We start from the raw sequence: 13,031 nt of genomic DNA, 5'->3' as shown, positions 1-13,031 counted from the left end.
AAGAAGTGTTCTTTTAAAGTTTCATCCATGACCACTAACACGTCAAACACTTTCACAATAAATGTAGCACAGTAGACATTTCTGGAGCAATTTATTGCAGAATCATGTGAGGATCCTACAACACAACCATCGCAGATCAGTGCCTCAGCTCCAGGGTGAAGAAAGGAGTCCTTTTCCTGTGTACCAGGGAGGGCTGATGTTCGACTGAGAGCAGCGTTTTAGAGTCAGGGTTTGCCTCACTCCGTATCTCCCTTTGCTATCACAAAGCCAAAGAACCCACAAAGAGAAATGTGGGGATCACCAACTGCTTACTGCCTGTTCTTTTTTTTTTTAAAATAAATTACTATTTTTGCCATTTAAAATTATTGAATATTTATTTGAAAGAGAGAGAGGCTCACTCCCAAAATACCTGCAACATCCAGGGCTGTGTCAGTCCAAAGCTAGGCTCCTGGAACGCAATCTGTGTCTCCCACATGGGTGGCGGTGCCCCAACTACTTGAGTCACCATCAGTTGCCTTCTAGGACGTACATTAGTAGGAAGCTGGAACTGGAACTGGAGATAGGACTGAAACCCAGGCAGTGTGATAGGGATGCAGAAGTCCCAAATGACATCTTGACTGCTGTGCAACATGCCCTACCTTCCCCTCTGTCCCCATCACCATTTTTAACTTGATCCTGACTCTCCAGCTACAGACTTCAGCTGCAACTAGCTCTGGCCAATAGGATGCTAGTGGATGTGAATAACACAACTGCCAGATCATCCTACAGATAAAGCCACTTGCCCTGGACTTCCTTTGTTTCTTTTTTCCCTTTCATGAGAACCAGTGTGACAGCAACAGCAGTCTTGGACCCAGAGATGGAAACCATAGGAAGAAAATGGTGAATATGAAAAGTTTTAGAGAAAAAGCTTCTCTTTCCCTTTCTCCATCCTGATCTACTTTCACCTAGAACCTCAGTTCCATGATGGCGAGACTTGGTCTGTTTTGCTCATTGCTTTATTTTCAACCCCAGATTAAAAATTCAGGAAGGGCCAGCACCACGGCTCACTAGGTTAATTCTCTGCCTGTGGCACCGGTACCCCAGGTTCTAGTCCTGGCTGGGGTGTCAGTTCTGTCCCGGTTGCTCCTCCTCCAGTCCAGCTCTCTGCTGTGGCCTGGGAGTGCAGTGGAGGATGGCCCAAGTGTTTGGACCCTGCACCCACATGGGAGACCAGGGTGAAGTGCCTGGTTCTTGGCTTTGGATCAGCGCAGCACCGGCCGTGGCAGCTATTTGGGGGGTGAACCAATGGAAGGAAGACCTTTCTCTCTGTCTCCCTCTCTCACTGCCTAACTTTGCTTGTCCAAAAAAAAAAAAAAAAAAATCAGGAAGAATTTACTCTCAGAGCTCCTGTCTGCTATGATCATCTTGGATCCTCGCCTTTGCACTCCAGGTCCCTTTGCTGACTTTGTCAGCCTCTCTGCTGAATAACTGATTTCCCAAGTCTTCACTCAATCACCAGTTCGAGCCGACTCTTCTAGGAGTGAGGAGATGCAGTATCAGTAGAGGATTTGGTGGATTTTAGTTTTACAATCCACGATGCTTGTGAGGTGTGGGTCGACCTGCGTTATCAGAGGTGTCCTTGGTGACCTTGCAGCAAATGAATGAGGAAACAGCTTCAGTGTTCATGGACAAACTGCCATGAGTTCTTCCTGTAACCCCATGAGGCAGTGGGAGTGTGAAGAAAGGTGGGAGAGAGAGAACTGGGGAGGGGAAAAAAACAAAACGTGGGCAGAAAAGAAACCCTGGCAATAGGCAATGTGGGGTGTATCCTTCCTGGGGGGTCGCACAATTTAGGGGCGGTGCCATGAATCAAAGGCCATCAGAACTATGTCCACATGGAGAATCCTGTGAGATGTGTGTCCTCGTTATCATTACACATCCTCTCACCTCTGCTTGGTGAAGACCAGCATGGCCTCCTCAGAGCAGGGACTTGCCTCCGAGACTCCCAGGCTTCCCTGCCTTAGATCTTAGCCCTTGTGCCCCTGAGCTGGTGTGTGGAAGGCAGCCCTCCAAAGGCCTCACCTGGGGTTTTTTAAATGATCTGAAAGAAATCAATGAAATTGTGTTATTCCCATAGATTGGGACATACTTGTATATTCCTTGGGATGTTTTGGGATGGAAAGGTCTACAGTCTTCATGGTTTTAAAATATAGTCTAAGCTTCTAATTAAATAGGCAGGCCAATACAGAGTTTAAAGAACACCTGCTAGAAGTATATTTTATCTGACTCAATTATGTGTGGAAATAAAAAATGAGTTGGCAAAATGAGTTGGAAAACTGCGTAGTGTTTGAAAATGTAGTTATCAACATAGTGAATTTCACTTAAGTAAGAGATCGAATTTGCTCCATGTCACCAAACTGGGAGTGTGTGTGTATGTTTTGAATCAGATATTTCAAAGTGATTGTGAAATATTAGATATAAGTAAAGAGTGGTTTCCAAGTAAATCACATTCAGCAAGATCAAGTCTAGAGTAAGGAGAGAGACACTGAGGGCACAAAATTAAAGGAGATATCATTCTTGGGGTTCCACGAGCACCCTGAGTTTCTCATTCACCTGATTTTAGTCCTGCTCTTCCAAATCAATGTGTAGCTTATCACTTGAAGGTGTTAGAAAAAAAAAAAAAAAGCTTTACTTACTTTGGCTGTTGTTTAATTGACAACTTTTAAGTATTTTGCTTTGAAGAATTCAAAATGTCTAAGAGCTTTTGGAATACTCTGTTTATAGTGAAAGAAATCATAGAAGAAACTACGTAGAAGTAATCTTAACAAATGGGAAAACTCAGCGATACTAAAACTAAAATACTAAAAACGTCTAAAATACAGCTTAGATGATACAAATGAGCCTCTTAAATGCTGTTAGGTAAGAAAACTGTTACGTTTTTAAGTGATATAATAATTAACAGTATTCAATTGGTTCTGTTCTTTTCATGAATTTATGCCTAAAGAAATATTCGTATGTTGATTGGCAAACTAATATGTCTTCTCTTTCAAAGTTGCTTGGATTTTTGTTTGGAGGAGTTTTTCAATTCAGAAATCGAACAGCAACCCCTCCAATGGGAGCCACTGGACTCTTAGCTCTTGGTGCTCACACTGAGTTCAGAATGGCAGCAACTGTTGCTTCTTGAGTGTAAAACGGGCCAACTATTCAGAAGGTCCAGACGGAATGTTCTACTATGCAGGTGACCCAGAAAAGCTCTATTTGATAATTTTACAGGTAGGGCCCATGAGACTGCAGAGGTCCCCAAATTCTACTACTCAATTTGACTCTTGTTTTAGGCTTTGTGCCTTGCAATTCCAGTCTTGCTAATGATTCAAACATGATTCAAGTCTTTGAAGTATTAAATTAAGGTCAAGGGCATCGCCTACGACAAACTGGTCTGGAATTTAATGTCCAACCCAATCTGGTCTGTATCCAGCAGTTTTAATCTAAAGCCAATGTGCAACGTAGACCATGCTTGGATTGTACTTGACCAAAGAAAGTCAAGTTTGCATTGTTTTGACAGAGTCAATCATATCTTTTCTAATCAGGACATTCTTTCCAGTGGGAGTTGTAAATTCACCTCCATAAATTACTTTTATGTCCCTGGTTGACTCGTCATTACAGGAGCTCTCTGATATAAAATCTGCAGTCATGGAATGAATATATCAGTGCTCTGCTGGAATCCAGCAAATCAGCAAAGAATTTACGGCCTCCCTGGAGCATCAGAGGGCTGTGCTATGTTTGCCTCTCACCTCCCTCATAGCGTTTCAAGGACAAGACATCTATGATTAACCCATAAGAAATAAACACCTTTTCTAATCCTCAGTGTAGTGATTGGATATACAAAATTAATCTAGCTTGATTCAACATTATTAATTGTGACATGAGGCTGGAGGCTGCCCTGATAGGCTGGACTGAGGTGGGACACCTAACAATTCCAAATACTCCTGTTATTAACAGTGGGTGCACTGCCAGAGCATCTCACATTAGCCCACATGACCCTTTAATAGAGCTTTCTGGTTGAAACAGCACTGGACTTGAACACAGGTTGCCAGTGTGTCCCAGTCTGCCCAGGACTGTCCCAGTTTTAGCACCGGGGGTCTCTCACAAAAGGAGCTGTCTCAGTCCCAGACAGTTGGGACAATTTGTCATTCTAGCTTGGAGTCAGAGGCCTGACTCTGCCATTAATTAGTGTGGAACTTCATTTCTTGGAGTTTGTTTCCTCTTGGGTAAAATAGAGAAAGTGGTACCTCCCTCCCAGGCCTGTTGTAAAGTCCCTGTGTGAAAAATTGTGCCTGGGACGTACTAGCTTCTGGCATCAAAGCAGTAATTACTCTGGGGATGGCCCTGGTCTGCTCCCCACTGTGAGGGGGTCCTCCACGTCTCAGTTATTTGTAAGCCAAGGACTCCCAACCTCTAATTAATAAAAGAAAATTTTGAACCCTGATTGTCTAAGATGGCCTGACATCCCATTATGCTGGTTACCATGTCTTGGGTTTGGCTGCAAGACTGTAGTATATCTTTGAGTTTTCAATGTAACCAGTGTCATGTGCGGGAGATTTATATGACAAGTGATTGATATTTAAATTCATTTATAGAAAATCATGTTTTTGAGTGACAAGATGGGTGTTTCCTGATTTTCAAGAAATTCAGGGGAATCAAGGCCAAGTTTCAAGTTGATTAAGGGGCTTGTGCTTTTCCATTTTCTGAGTCATTAAAGGCACTGATCTAGCCTCACCCTGTTATTAAAGACGTGTAACCTGGGAGCCGGTCACTGCATCTGCTGCCAACGTGGGGGTTGCCAGGTAAGAGCAATTGGCAATTTGTGCACTCTTTTATTCTATTTCTTTGCTGAAGACCAATGATTATTTTTCAGTAACAGCAATTAAGTGAAAAACCAGAAAAGTAAAGGACAAGATTTGTTGAATGAATGAACCAAATCATTAGGGTTAGGCAGAAGAACATTCTGGAAGGTCAAAAATGTCAAACATAGGCAAGCTCTTACCCGATCTCTTCAAAGTAAGGAGCACACTGATTTTATATCATCACATTTCAAATGTTAGAAGTATCTTAAAACTGATATATTTTTTCTGTGTTTTTTTTTTTTTCTCATTCTGAAAAGCTGTTCTTTATTGATGGTGCATCTACAACAAGTGTTCATTTACGGTAGAGGAAATTCATTGTCTCGCATTCTGTTATCCACTACTTCCAAGTTTTATGCAAGTCAGGAAAGACTAAGTGATACTAACATCCATCATCGCCACCTGCAAAGAAAAAGGGAAGAAAAGAAGACTTGCCTTGCTTTGTAAAAGAAAGAAAGAAAACAGCATGCAGTGCAGCTTTAGCAGAGACGAATGTTGAAGTCATGAGCCATGAATTTGTACCAGGCTTAGCGCTGAAAGAATGATTTTTTTTACTCACTCTCTTCTGTGTCTCCTGGGTTTGGTTGTGTGACATGGGTCAAATGCAGTCACTTATTTGTAGTTTTAACTCCCCCACTTGAAGCCGGCACATTCAGATCTGTGAGCTCCCTGAGCCAGGTGCTTACCTGCAACACAACCCTAGTCCTGAAAAATACTTCTCTGGATGACCTAGAAATTTCCTTGATGATCCATTGAAATATTAAATTTGAAAGCTTAGTACTGATTGTAAGATTTCCCAGTTCTATTATTCGGAGTTAAAAGCATCTGACAAGGAAATGTCAAAAAATATGAATTCCCTCCTTCTCCATTCCAGTGTGGCCACTCCTCACTTTCTACTTCCTGTTATGAAATCTCTCCAGGGAGTGTGACTTTTCACAGAGCCCACTCAGAGCTTCAGTGATGACGATAATGACAAAAACACTGGGTGCCAGGCCCAGTCTGACCACTTTGATCCTTTTGTTATCTCCATTTCCTTTTTTTTTTTTTTAAAGATTTTTAAAATTTATTTGAGATGCAGAGGGAGAGAGAGAGAGAGAGAGAGAGAGAGAGAGAGAGAGAGGTCTTCCATCCTCTGGTTCACTCCCAGATGGCCGCAATGAAGCCAGGGTCTCCAACATGGGTGCAGGGGCCCAAAGACTTGGACCATCTCCTACTGCTTTCCCTGGCCACAGCAGAGAGCTGGATCGGAAGTGGAGCAGCCAGGACTCGAATGGGAACCCCTATGGGATGCCGGCACTGCAGGCGGAGGCTTTACCTACTACACCACAGCCCCGGTCCCCTCCCTTTCTCTTCACCACACTACTGGGAGACTGCCTCTGTCACAAGCTCTTCTACAAAGGGAACAAAAGAAGAACAAAGCTTGGAAAAATTAAATAAAGAACCCAAAGATACAATTGTGAACAGGTAGCTCTTGGATTTGAATCCAGGGCTCCTGACTGCAGAGTCTAATCCTTAACCCTCTTAGAGTAGATAAGTAAGAGTCACTACACGCTCATGCATGTGGAGACCTGGACCGAGTTCCCTGCTCCCAGTTTCAGCCTGGCCATTGCAGGTGTTTGGAAAGTGAGCCAGTGAATGGGAGCTCTCTCTGTCTGTCTCTCCCTCTCTCTATATTTGTCTCTTAAGTAAAATAAATAAATAATTTAAAAATGTAAAAATAAATGCATATGTAAGATTTCATAATTTTCAATAGGGTTTAACACACATGATGTCATTTGGTTCCCAGAAACACTCTGTTTCTATTTTATGGATGAGAAACTAGAGGTCCAGAGAGATAGATCAATCTGTTTAAGGTCACCTAAATGATTAAAAAAAAAAAAGGTCTTGACCTTAAACAAGAGCCTTCTATGCTTAGTCAAGGAAGACTTCTTGGGCAGCAATTACAGGAGTTTCAGGGTCTTCACCAGTAAAATGAGGACTGCGCCTACCCACCTACTCACACGACAGGTGTAACACTTATGCCCTAGAGCACTGGGTGAACACTGAAAGTCCCACCAGTCAGGGCAAGCTGGCAGAAGATCACGTTCAATTGCTGTTTTGAAGTTCTCAAGGTTAAAGTCTACCTGGAAGGAGAAGGTGAAAGAGCTTCCCAAGAGAAATGTCCCAGGTCATGTTCTCGGAGCCCAGGGTAGGTGTGGGACCAGATCTCCAGGTAGGAAGAGAAAGTGAGGGTGGGACATGGTGGGGGCAGGGAAACGGTGTGCAAGTCCTTACTCTGGCATTTTCTTATAATAGGCCAGGGACCATGGGCAAGCCATTCATGCATATACCTTAGCAAGCTCACATGCGAAATGGGATTCATAACAACACCTACTTCAGGGAGATGTTGAGGATATTAAAAGGACTGGGTGCTTCATGCAGGTGCTAGCTGTGAGGAGTAGAACACAAGAAATGCCCCCTATTAGAGGAGACTGGGGAAAGATGGCCTAGGAAACGTTATGGTGGCCTCTAGTTTTTGTGTCATCCAAGGTTCCTAGTCGTGTGGGGTGTGTGTTCCAATGCTGAGAGGCTTGGATTCATAACGGAATATTCTGAGTCCTAGAGCGGAGAAACCCATCACTTTTCTGAGCCTTGGTTTGCTCTCATAAGAAATGGGAACGATGCCTTAGTTACCTCACACAGGAGATCTGAGATCTAAATAAGATATAGCCTGAGGGAATGTGGGGAAAGCGTGAGACAGAGGGGGATAATTGGGATGATGAGGGTGATGTGACTTTTCTTGGAATTTAGAACATAAATAAGAATTTTTATGCATCTATTAAGAATGCCCTTATGAAAACCCAATATCTGAAGGAAAGTTATGACAAATATTACAAACAAGTAAAATACTAGGATGTTTTAGCAAATAGTGACTGAAATGTGACAATGGCCAGCAGAGGGAGCTAGACAGCCATATTGGTACTACAGCCCAGTTTCGACCAATACTTTGGATTTCATACTCTCACTACCAGCAGGCAGCAGAACATCTATAGGCTTGGCGTTGGCCCTCACTCTGCAAGTCTTTGAATTCAGTTGGTTAAACATAGCAACACTGGCTCTAATTTGACAGGCTGCTGTGTAAATAGGGTGGTCATCTAGGGTCCCATGGTTTGACTTCCTTTTCTACTAATTCCTGTCTTGATGTCTCCCCCATCGCCTGCTTTCTCCAACCTCCTTCCAGAAAACCTTCATGGCTTCATGGTACCCAGAACTTCTTTGCTTCCCTCATTAACCCCTCTCTCCATCCCAAATCCAAAGCAACAGAAAATCCCATCAGCTCATCCTTTAACATATATCCAAAATTAGACCACAGCTCACCATCCTGGTCTACCCTTAATTTTCCAGATCCCGGTAAAAGCCTCTTTGACTGGTTTCCTGCTTTCACTCCCTGGCTGGCTCTTCTCCCCAGGGCAGGAAGAGGAGCCTTTGAAACACAGAACTGGTCACATCACTTCCAGATCAACACTCTCCAAGGGCTTAGGACAAAAGCCAAAAGCATGATTACAGAGCCCCTGAGGCTCTCTGCCTCCTGTATTCTGTGCACTTTTGATTTCATCTTCTTCTCACCTCAGCACATCTGCTCCAGCCACACTGGCTTCCATGCTGCCCCCTAGTCCCCATTCGAGACTTCCCACTTCTGAATGTACTCCCTCTACCTGGAACACTTGCCAGATATCCACATGATAAGTTCCCTTGACTGCTCATGTCTTAGCTTCAGTGTCCCCCTCTCCAGGAAGTCTTCATTGAGGACTCCTCACCCATTGCATCCTTCCATGCTTCTGGTAACCTCTGCCCCTTCTCTGTGTTTTTTTTTTTTCTCCACAGGTATTAATTTAAAGCTCTCATAGCACTTCTCATGTGCTGGGGACTAGCCTAAGAACTTCCAAATGCTCGATTCTCATAAAAAAGACAATTCTTTGCACTGTTTGTATTTTATAGATAAGACACTAAAGTACAGAAAAGCTATGTAGCTTGATCAGCGTTCCAGAGCTAGCAGAGTAGAGCATGGTTTCAAACCCAGGAGCTCTGTCTATGTATGCATTCTGTATTCTAGTTCGACATGGGCTGCCTCTCACTGTGCTTACAGTATCATGGCACATTATTTAAATATATCCTTGTATACTTCCTGTAACTTCTCATTGGAATGTTAGCTTTAAGATGGCAGGTTTTTTTTTTTTTAAGCTATGTTCATTGACTATATTCTTAGTACCTTAAAAAGTGCTAGCACATATTAGATGTTCAGTAAGTATTTGTCGAATTAACACAATTATCATAAATAACCTACATAATGAACAGTAGGTAGGTCCATAAAGGGGGAACTGTCTATCTGGTTTGCGTTGGTCAAAATCCCAGGATATAGACAATCTCCTTGAGCTAGAGCTGGCCCTCCATAACTATTCTTGAATGAACCAGTGGATAGGTTCCAGTTTCTTTATCAATAAATGAACTAGGTGGTCTTCAAGGTCCCTCCAGCTGTCAAAGTTGTATTGTCCCTCACTCATTCTTTCTCTCATTTAACAAAAATTCAGGGATAGCATCACTTATTTAAGATAGGGAAATCACATCATTCCCAATGATTAGCAGACTGGCAGATTGATTCATAGTAAAACATTATTGAATTAATCAATTGTCAAGGGAGTAACCTTGGAAGAGCCGTCTACATGGTTGTGTGGACTGGAAAGGACAAAAGCAGAACTTTGAGGGGACAAATGAAGGTGCCACAGTAAGATCCAAGTGTGAGACAATAGGGCAGAGGGGGTGAGAGACCTGGCAGGTGTACCAGCTGGCTCAGGCACAGAAAGCGATACAACAGTCAGGGTGGCAGGGTGGAAAGAAGCTACCTTCTTGGAGGGGAGGATGGAGAAATTACTTTGTGGTGTGATGGATATGAGGCTGTGACAAAGCATCCATACAGGGAGGTACAGTAGGAAGATGGGAAATTGGGACCAAAACTAGGGAGATGGGCTTTAAATAAACAAGAATAGGGGCCAGCACTGTGACGGGTTAAGTTGCCAAATTCAACCCTGGCATCCCATGTAGGTGCTGGTTCGATCCCCAGCTGTTCCACTTCTGATCCAATTCCCTGCTAATGGCCTGGGAAAGTAGCAGAAGATGGCCCAAGTGGTTGTACCCCTGCACCCATGTGAGAGACCTGGAAGAATCTCTTGGCTCTTGGCTTCAGCCTGGTCCAGGTCATTATGGCCATTTGGGGAGTGAACCAGAGGATAGAAGATTTCTCTCTTTTTGTCTGTCCATCTCTGTCTGTGATTCTGCCTTTCAAAAAATAAATACATCCTAAAAAAAAGAAGAAAAAATAGATGAGATTGTTAGAGAGCACCATGAAGAGTGAAGATGGAGCAGTACCTGAGGGACTTCCCGGCTCTAGGTACATCCTGGGCAGTGGGAGGATGAAGGCCAGGAAAGAGACAGAGAGATAGGAGGTGAACTGGGGAGTGCAATGGAAGGGAGACAGAGATCAAGGAGAACCTACTCTGAAAAGTAAGCAGTTAACAAAGTTCCACTGTTGGGCACCAAATTGCAAGGAGTTAAGGAGAATGGAGGCAGCTGATGGGGTCCCCTCTGTTGTTTATCAGTTAGGACTTTGGGAAGGTAACACACTCTATGGGCTTGAGTCTTTTCATTTGCAAAACACTCATTGTGCAATACACCTCCCATCCGAGGGCTGAGAAAGTTAGACAAGACAAAGCAAGTACCTCTTACAAAGTAAGTGATAATTAGGAGGAATCTGCAATTAGTGATAAGAACCACAAAAACAAAAACAATGACAAGATGATGAGATCTGAAGAGAAGGATTATTTCAGACCTTGATGAGGAGGTGAGTCAAAGACAGCTGTTTTTGGAATGTCCCTGGGTTTTGTCCTCACTCATGGCTGCAGGCAGAGATTCTGGGAGGCAAGGAACCTAAGAGGCCAGAAGCAGGGACCCCTCTAGTCCTGGTCGGGGCTTGCAGGGGAAGGACCCGGGGAAGAGGTAGAGGATTCCAGAGATGTGAGCAAAGGGATGAGTTAGATGAGAGAGGACATGTGTGAGAACTGGGACAGGTACTCCAGCAACTTCAACATGAGGGCACTTCCAAACAGTCGAGGAAAATGGAATTAAAAGATGAGGTTGTTTTGGGGCAAAATTTTTAAAAATTACTCATGTGATAGATCTTCAAAAAGTTCATGAAGAATGTATGTATTCATACTATTCTTCATGAGTTTCAAAAAGTGGTTTGCACCAAAAGAAACTCATGTTTTAATTCCATTTCCCATGAAGTTTTGGAAGTACCCTCGAATAGGTCATCCTTGAAATTAATTTAGTTCCAATGCTGAATTGCTGAATTAAGTGTTCATGAGTGGTTGTTATCCAATTTTTTTAAAAAGGATTTATTTTATTTATTTGACAGGCAGGGTTACAGAGAGAGGAGAGGCAGAGAGAGGTCTTCCATCCGCTGGTTCACTCCCCAGATGGCTGCATTGGCCGGAGCTGTGTCGATCTGAAGCCAGGAGCCAGGAGCTTCCCCTGGGTCTCCCATGTGGGTGCAGGGACCCAAGAACTCGGGCCATCTTCTACTGCTTTCCCAGGCCACAGCAGAGAGCTGAATCAGAAGAGGAGCAGGCAGGACTAGAACTGATGCCCACATGGGATGCTGGCACTTCAGGCCAGGGCGTTAACCCGCTGCGCCACAGCACCGACTCCTTTCCAATCTTTTTAAACTTTATTTATTTATTTGAAAGGCAGAGGGACAAAGAAAGCGATGGAGAGAGAAAGAGAGAGAGAGAGAGAGATCTTCCATTTTTTGATTCAGTCCCCAAATGCCTGCAACAGCTATGACTGGGTCAGGCCACAGTCATGAGCCCAGAACTCCATCTGCATCTCCCACGTGGGTGGCAGGAACCCAGGTACTTGGGCCATCCTGTGCCGCCTCCCAGGAAGTGCATTAGTGGGACGCTGAATCTAACATAGAGGCAGGACTCCATCTGAGACACTCCGATGTGGCAGACGGGCGTCCCAAGTGGTGGCTTAATTCTCTGCGCCACAACTGCCACCCATGCTTTCCAGTCTAAAATTATAAATTGGGCTTTCCTCTGGCCAGCTCTGGGATTCAGAGATGAATAGGCTGGGTCCTCACCTCGAAGAGATCACAGACCAGGAAAGAGAGGGCAATTAAGGAAATAACAAATTTGCTGATCATGGTCCTAAGACTCCTGCAGCCCCGGGCTCTTAGTTTGCACTCTGAAATGCAGTTCATCATAATGGTCTCTGTTCAATATGTGCTGTCCCTGCATTGAGAAAGCAAGTCCCACGAACACTGTGTTTATTGGTGGAAATTTAAGGATAACATATTGAGAGGGAATATTATATCATAAGAGATGAAATAAAGCAGACCCTGAAATCAATACAAGCAGCAGCAAAGTAAGCCAACTGCATATCATATTAGTAACGAAAGCACTGAGGCACAAAGAATTGATTCAATGTTTAGCATAAAAATTGTGTGCATTATTCATAGGTTATATTCCAACAGGAAAAATAACCACAAATAAATCTTGCAGTTTTATTTAACATGTTTGTATTGGCATATTTCATGTTTTCTAGGTGAGGCCAAATGAATACATTTATATGTTTAAAATGGGAGAAGATGAAAAAAATTCTGACGTTTGATTTGAATTGGGAATTTCGTTGTGAACTCATATTTGGAAATGCAAAGCCATTCAGCCCTGTAGATATTTTATCATATTTATTTAAATTTCTCTGATGATGTCTTAATTCAACGACATTTACTTACATAGTTATTAAAGATATATATATTTATTTATTTGAAAGGCAGAGTTACAGAGAGAGGGAGACAGACAGACAGAAAGAAAGAGATCTTTCATTTGTTGGTTTGCTATCCAAGTGGCCGCAGCATCCAGGGCTGGGCCAGGCCAAAGCCAGGAGCCTGGAACTCCATCCGATCTCCAACGTAGGTGTCAGTGGTCCAAGCACTTGGGTCACCCTGCACTGCTTTCCCAGGTGCATTAGCAGAGAGTTGGATTGGAAGCTGAGCTGACTGAATGTAGCGCTCCTGCGGGATGCCAGCACCCCGGGCTATGACTTCACTGGCTGTGC

General features: G+C 43.5%; 1 pseudogene; it reads right to left on the bottom strand.

Annotated features, from left to right (window-relative positions):
* Positions 1–3,310: 3,310 nt before the first annotated feature.
* Positions 3,311–12,117, bottom strand: LOC133775113 (hypoxanthine-guanine phosphoribosyltransferase-like; annotated as a pseudogene).
* Between the last annotated feature and the right edge of the window lie 914 nt (positions 12,118–13,031).

The sequence above is a fragment of the Lepus europaeus genome, chromosome 16 (genome assembly GCF_033115175.1).
Source record: "Lepus europaeus isolate LE1 chromosome 16, mLepTim1.pri, whole genome shotgun sequence".
NCBI lineage: Eukaryota > Metazoa > Chordata > Mammalia > Lagomorpha > Leporidae > Lepus > Lepus europaeus.
This window is presented reverse-complemented; position numbering and strand designations above follow the sequence as displayed.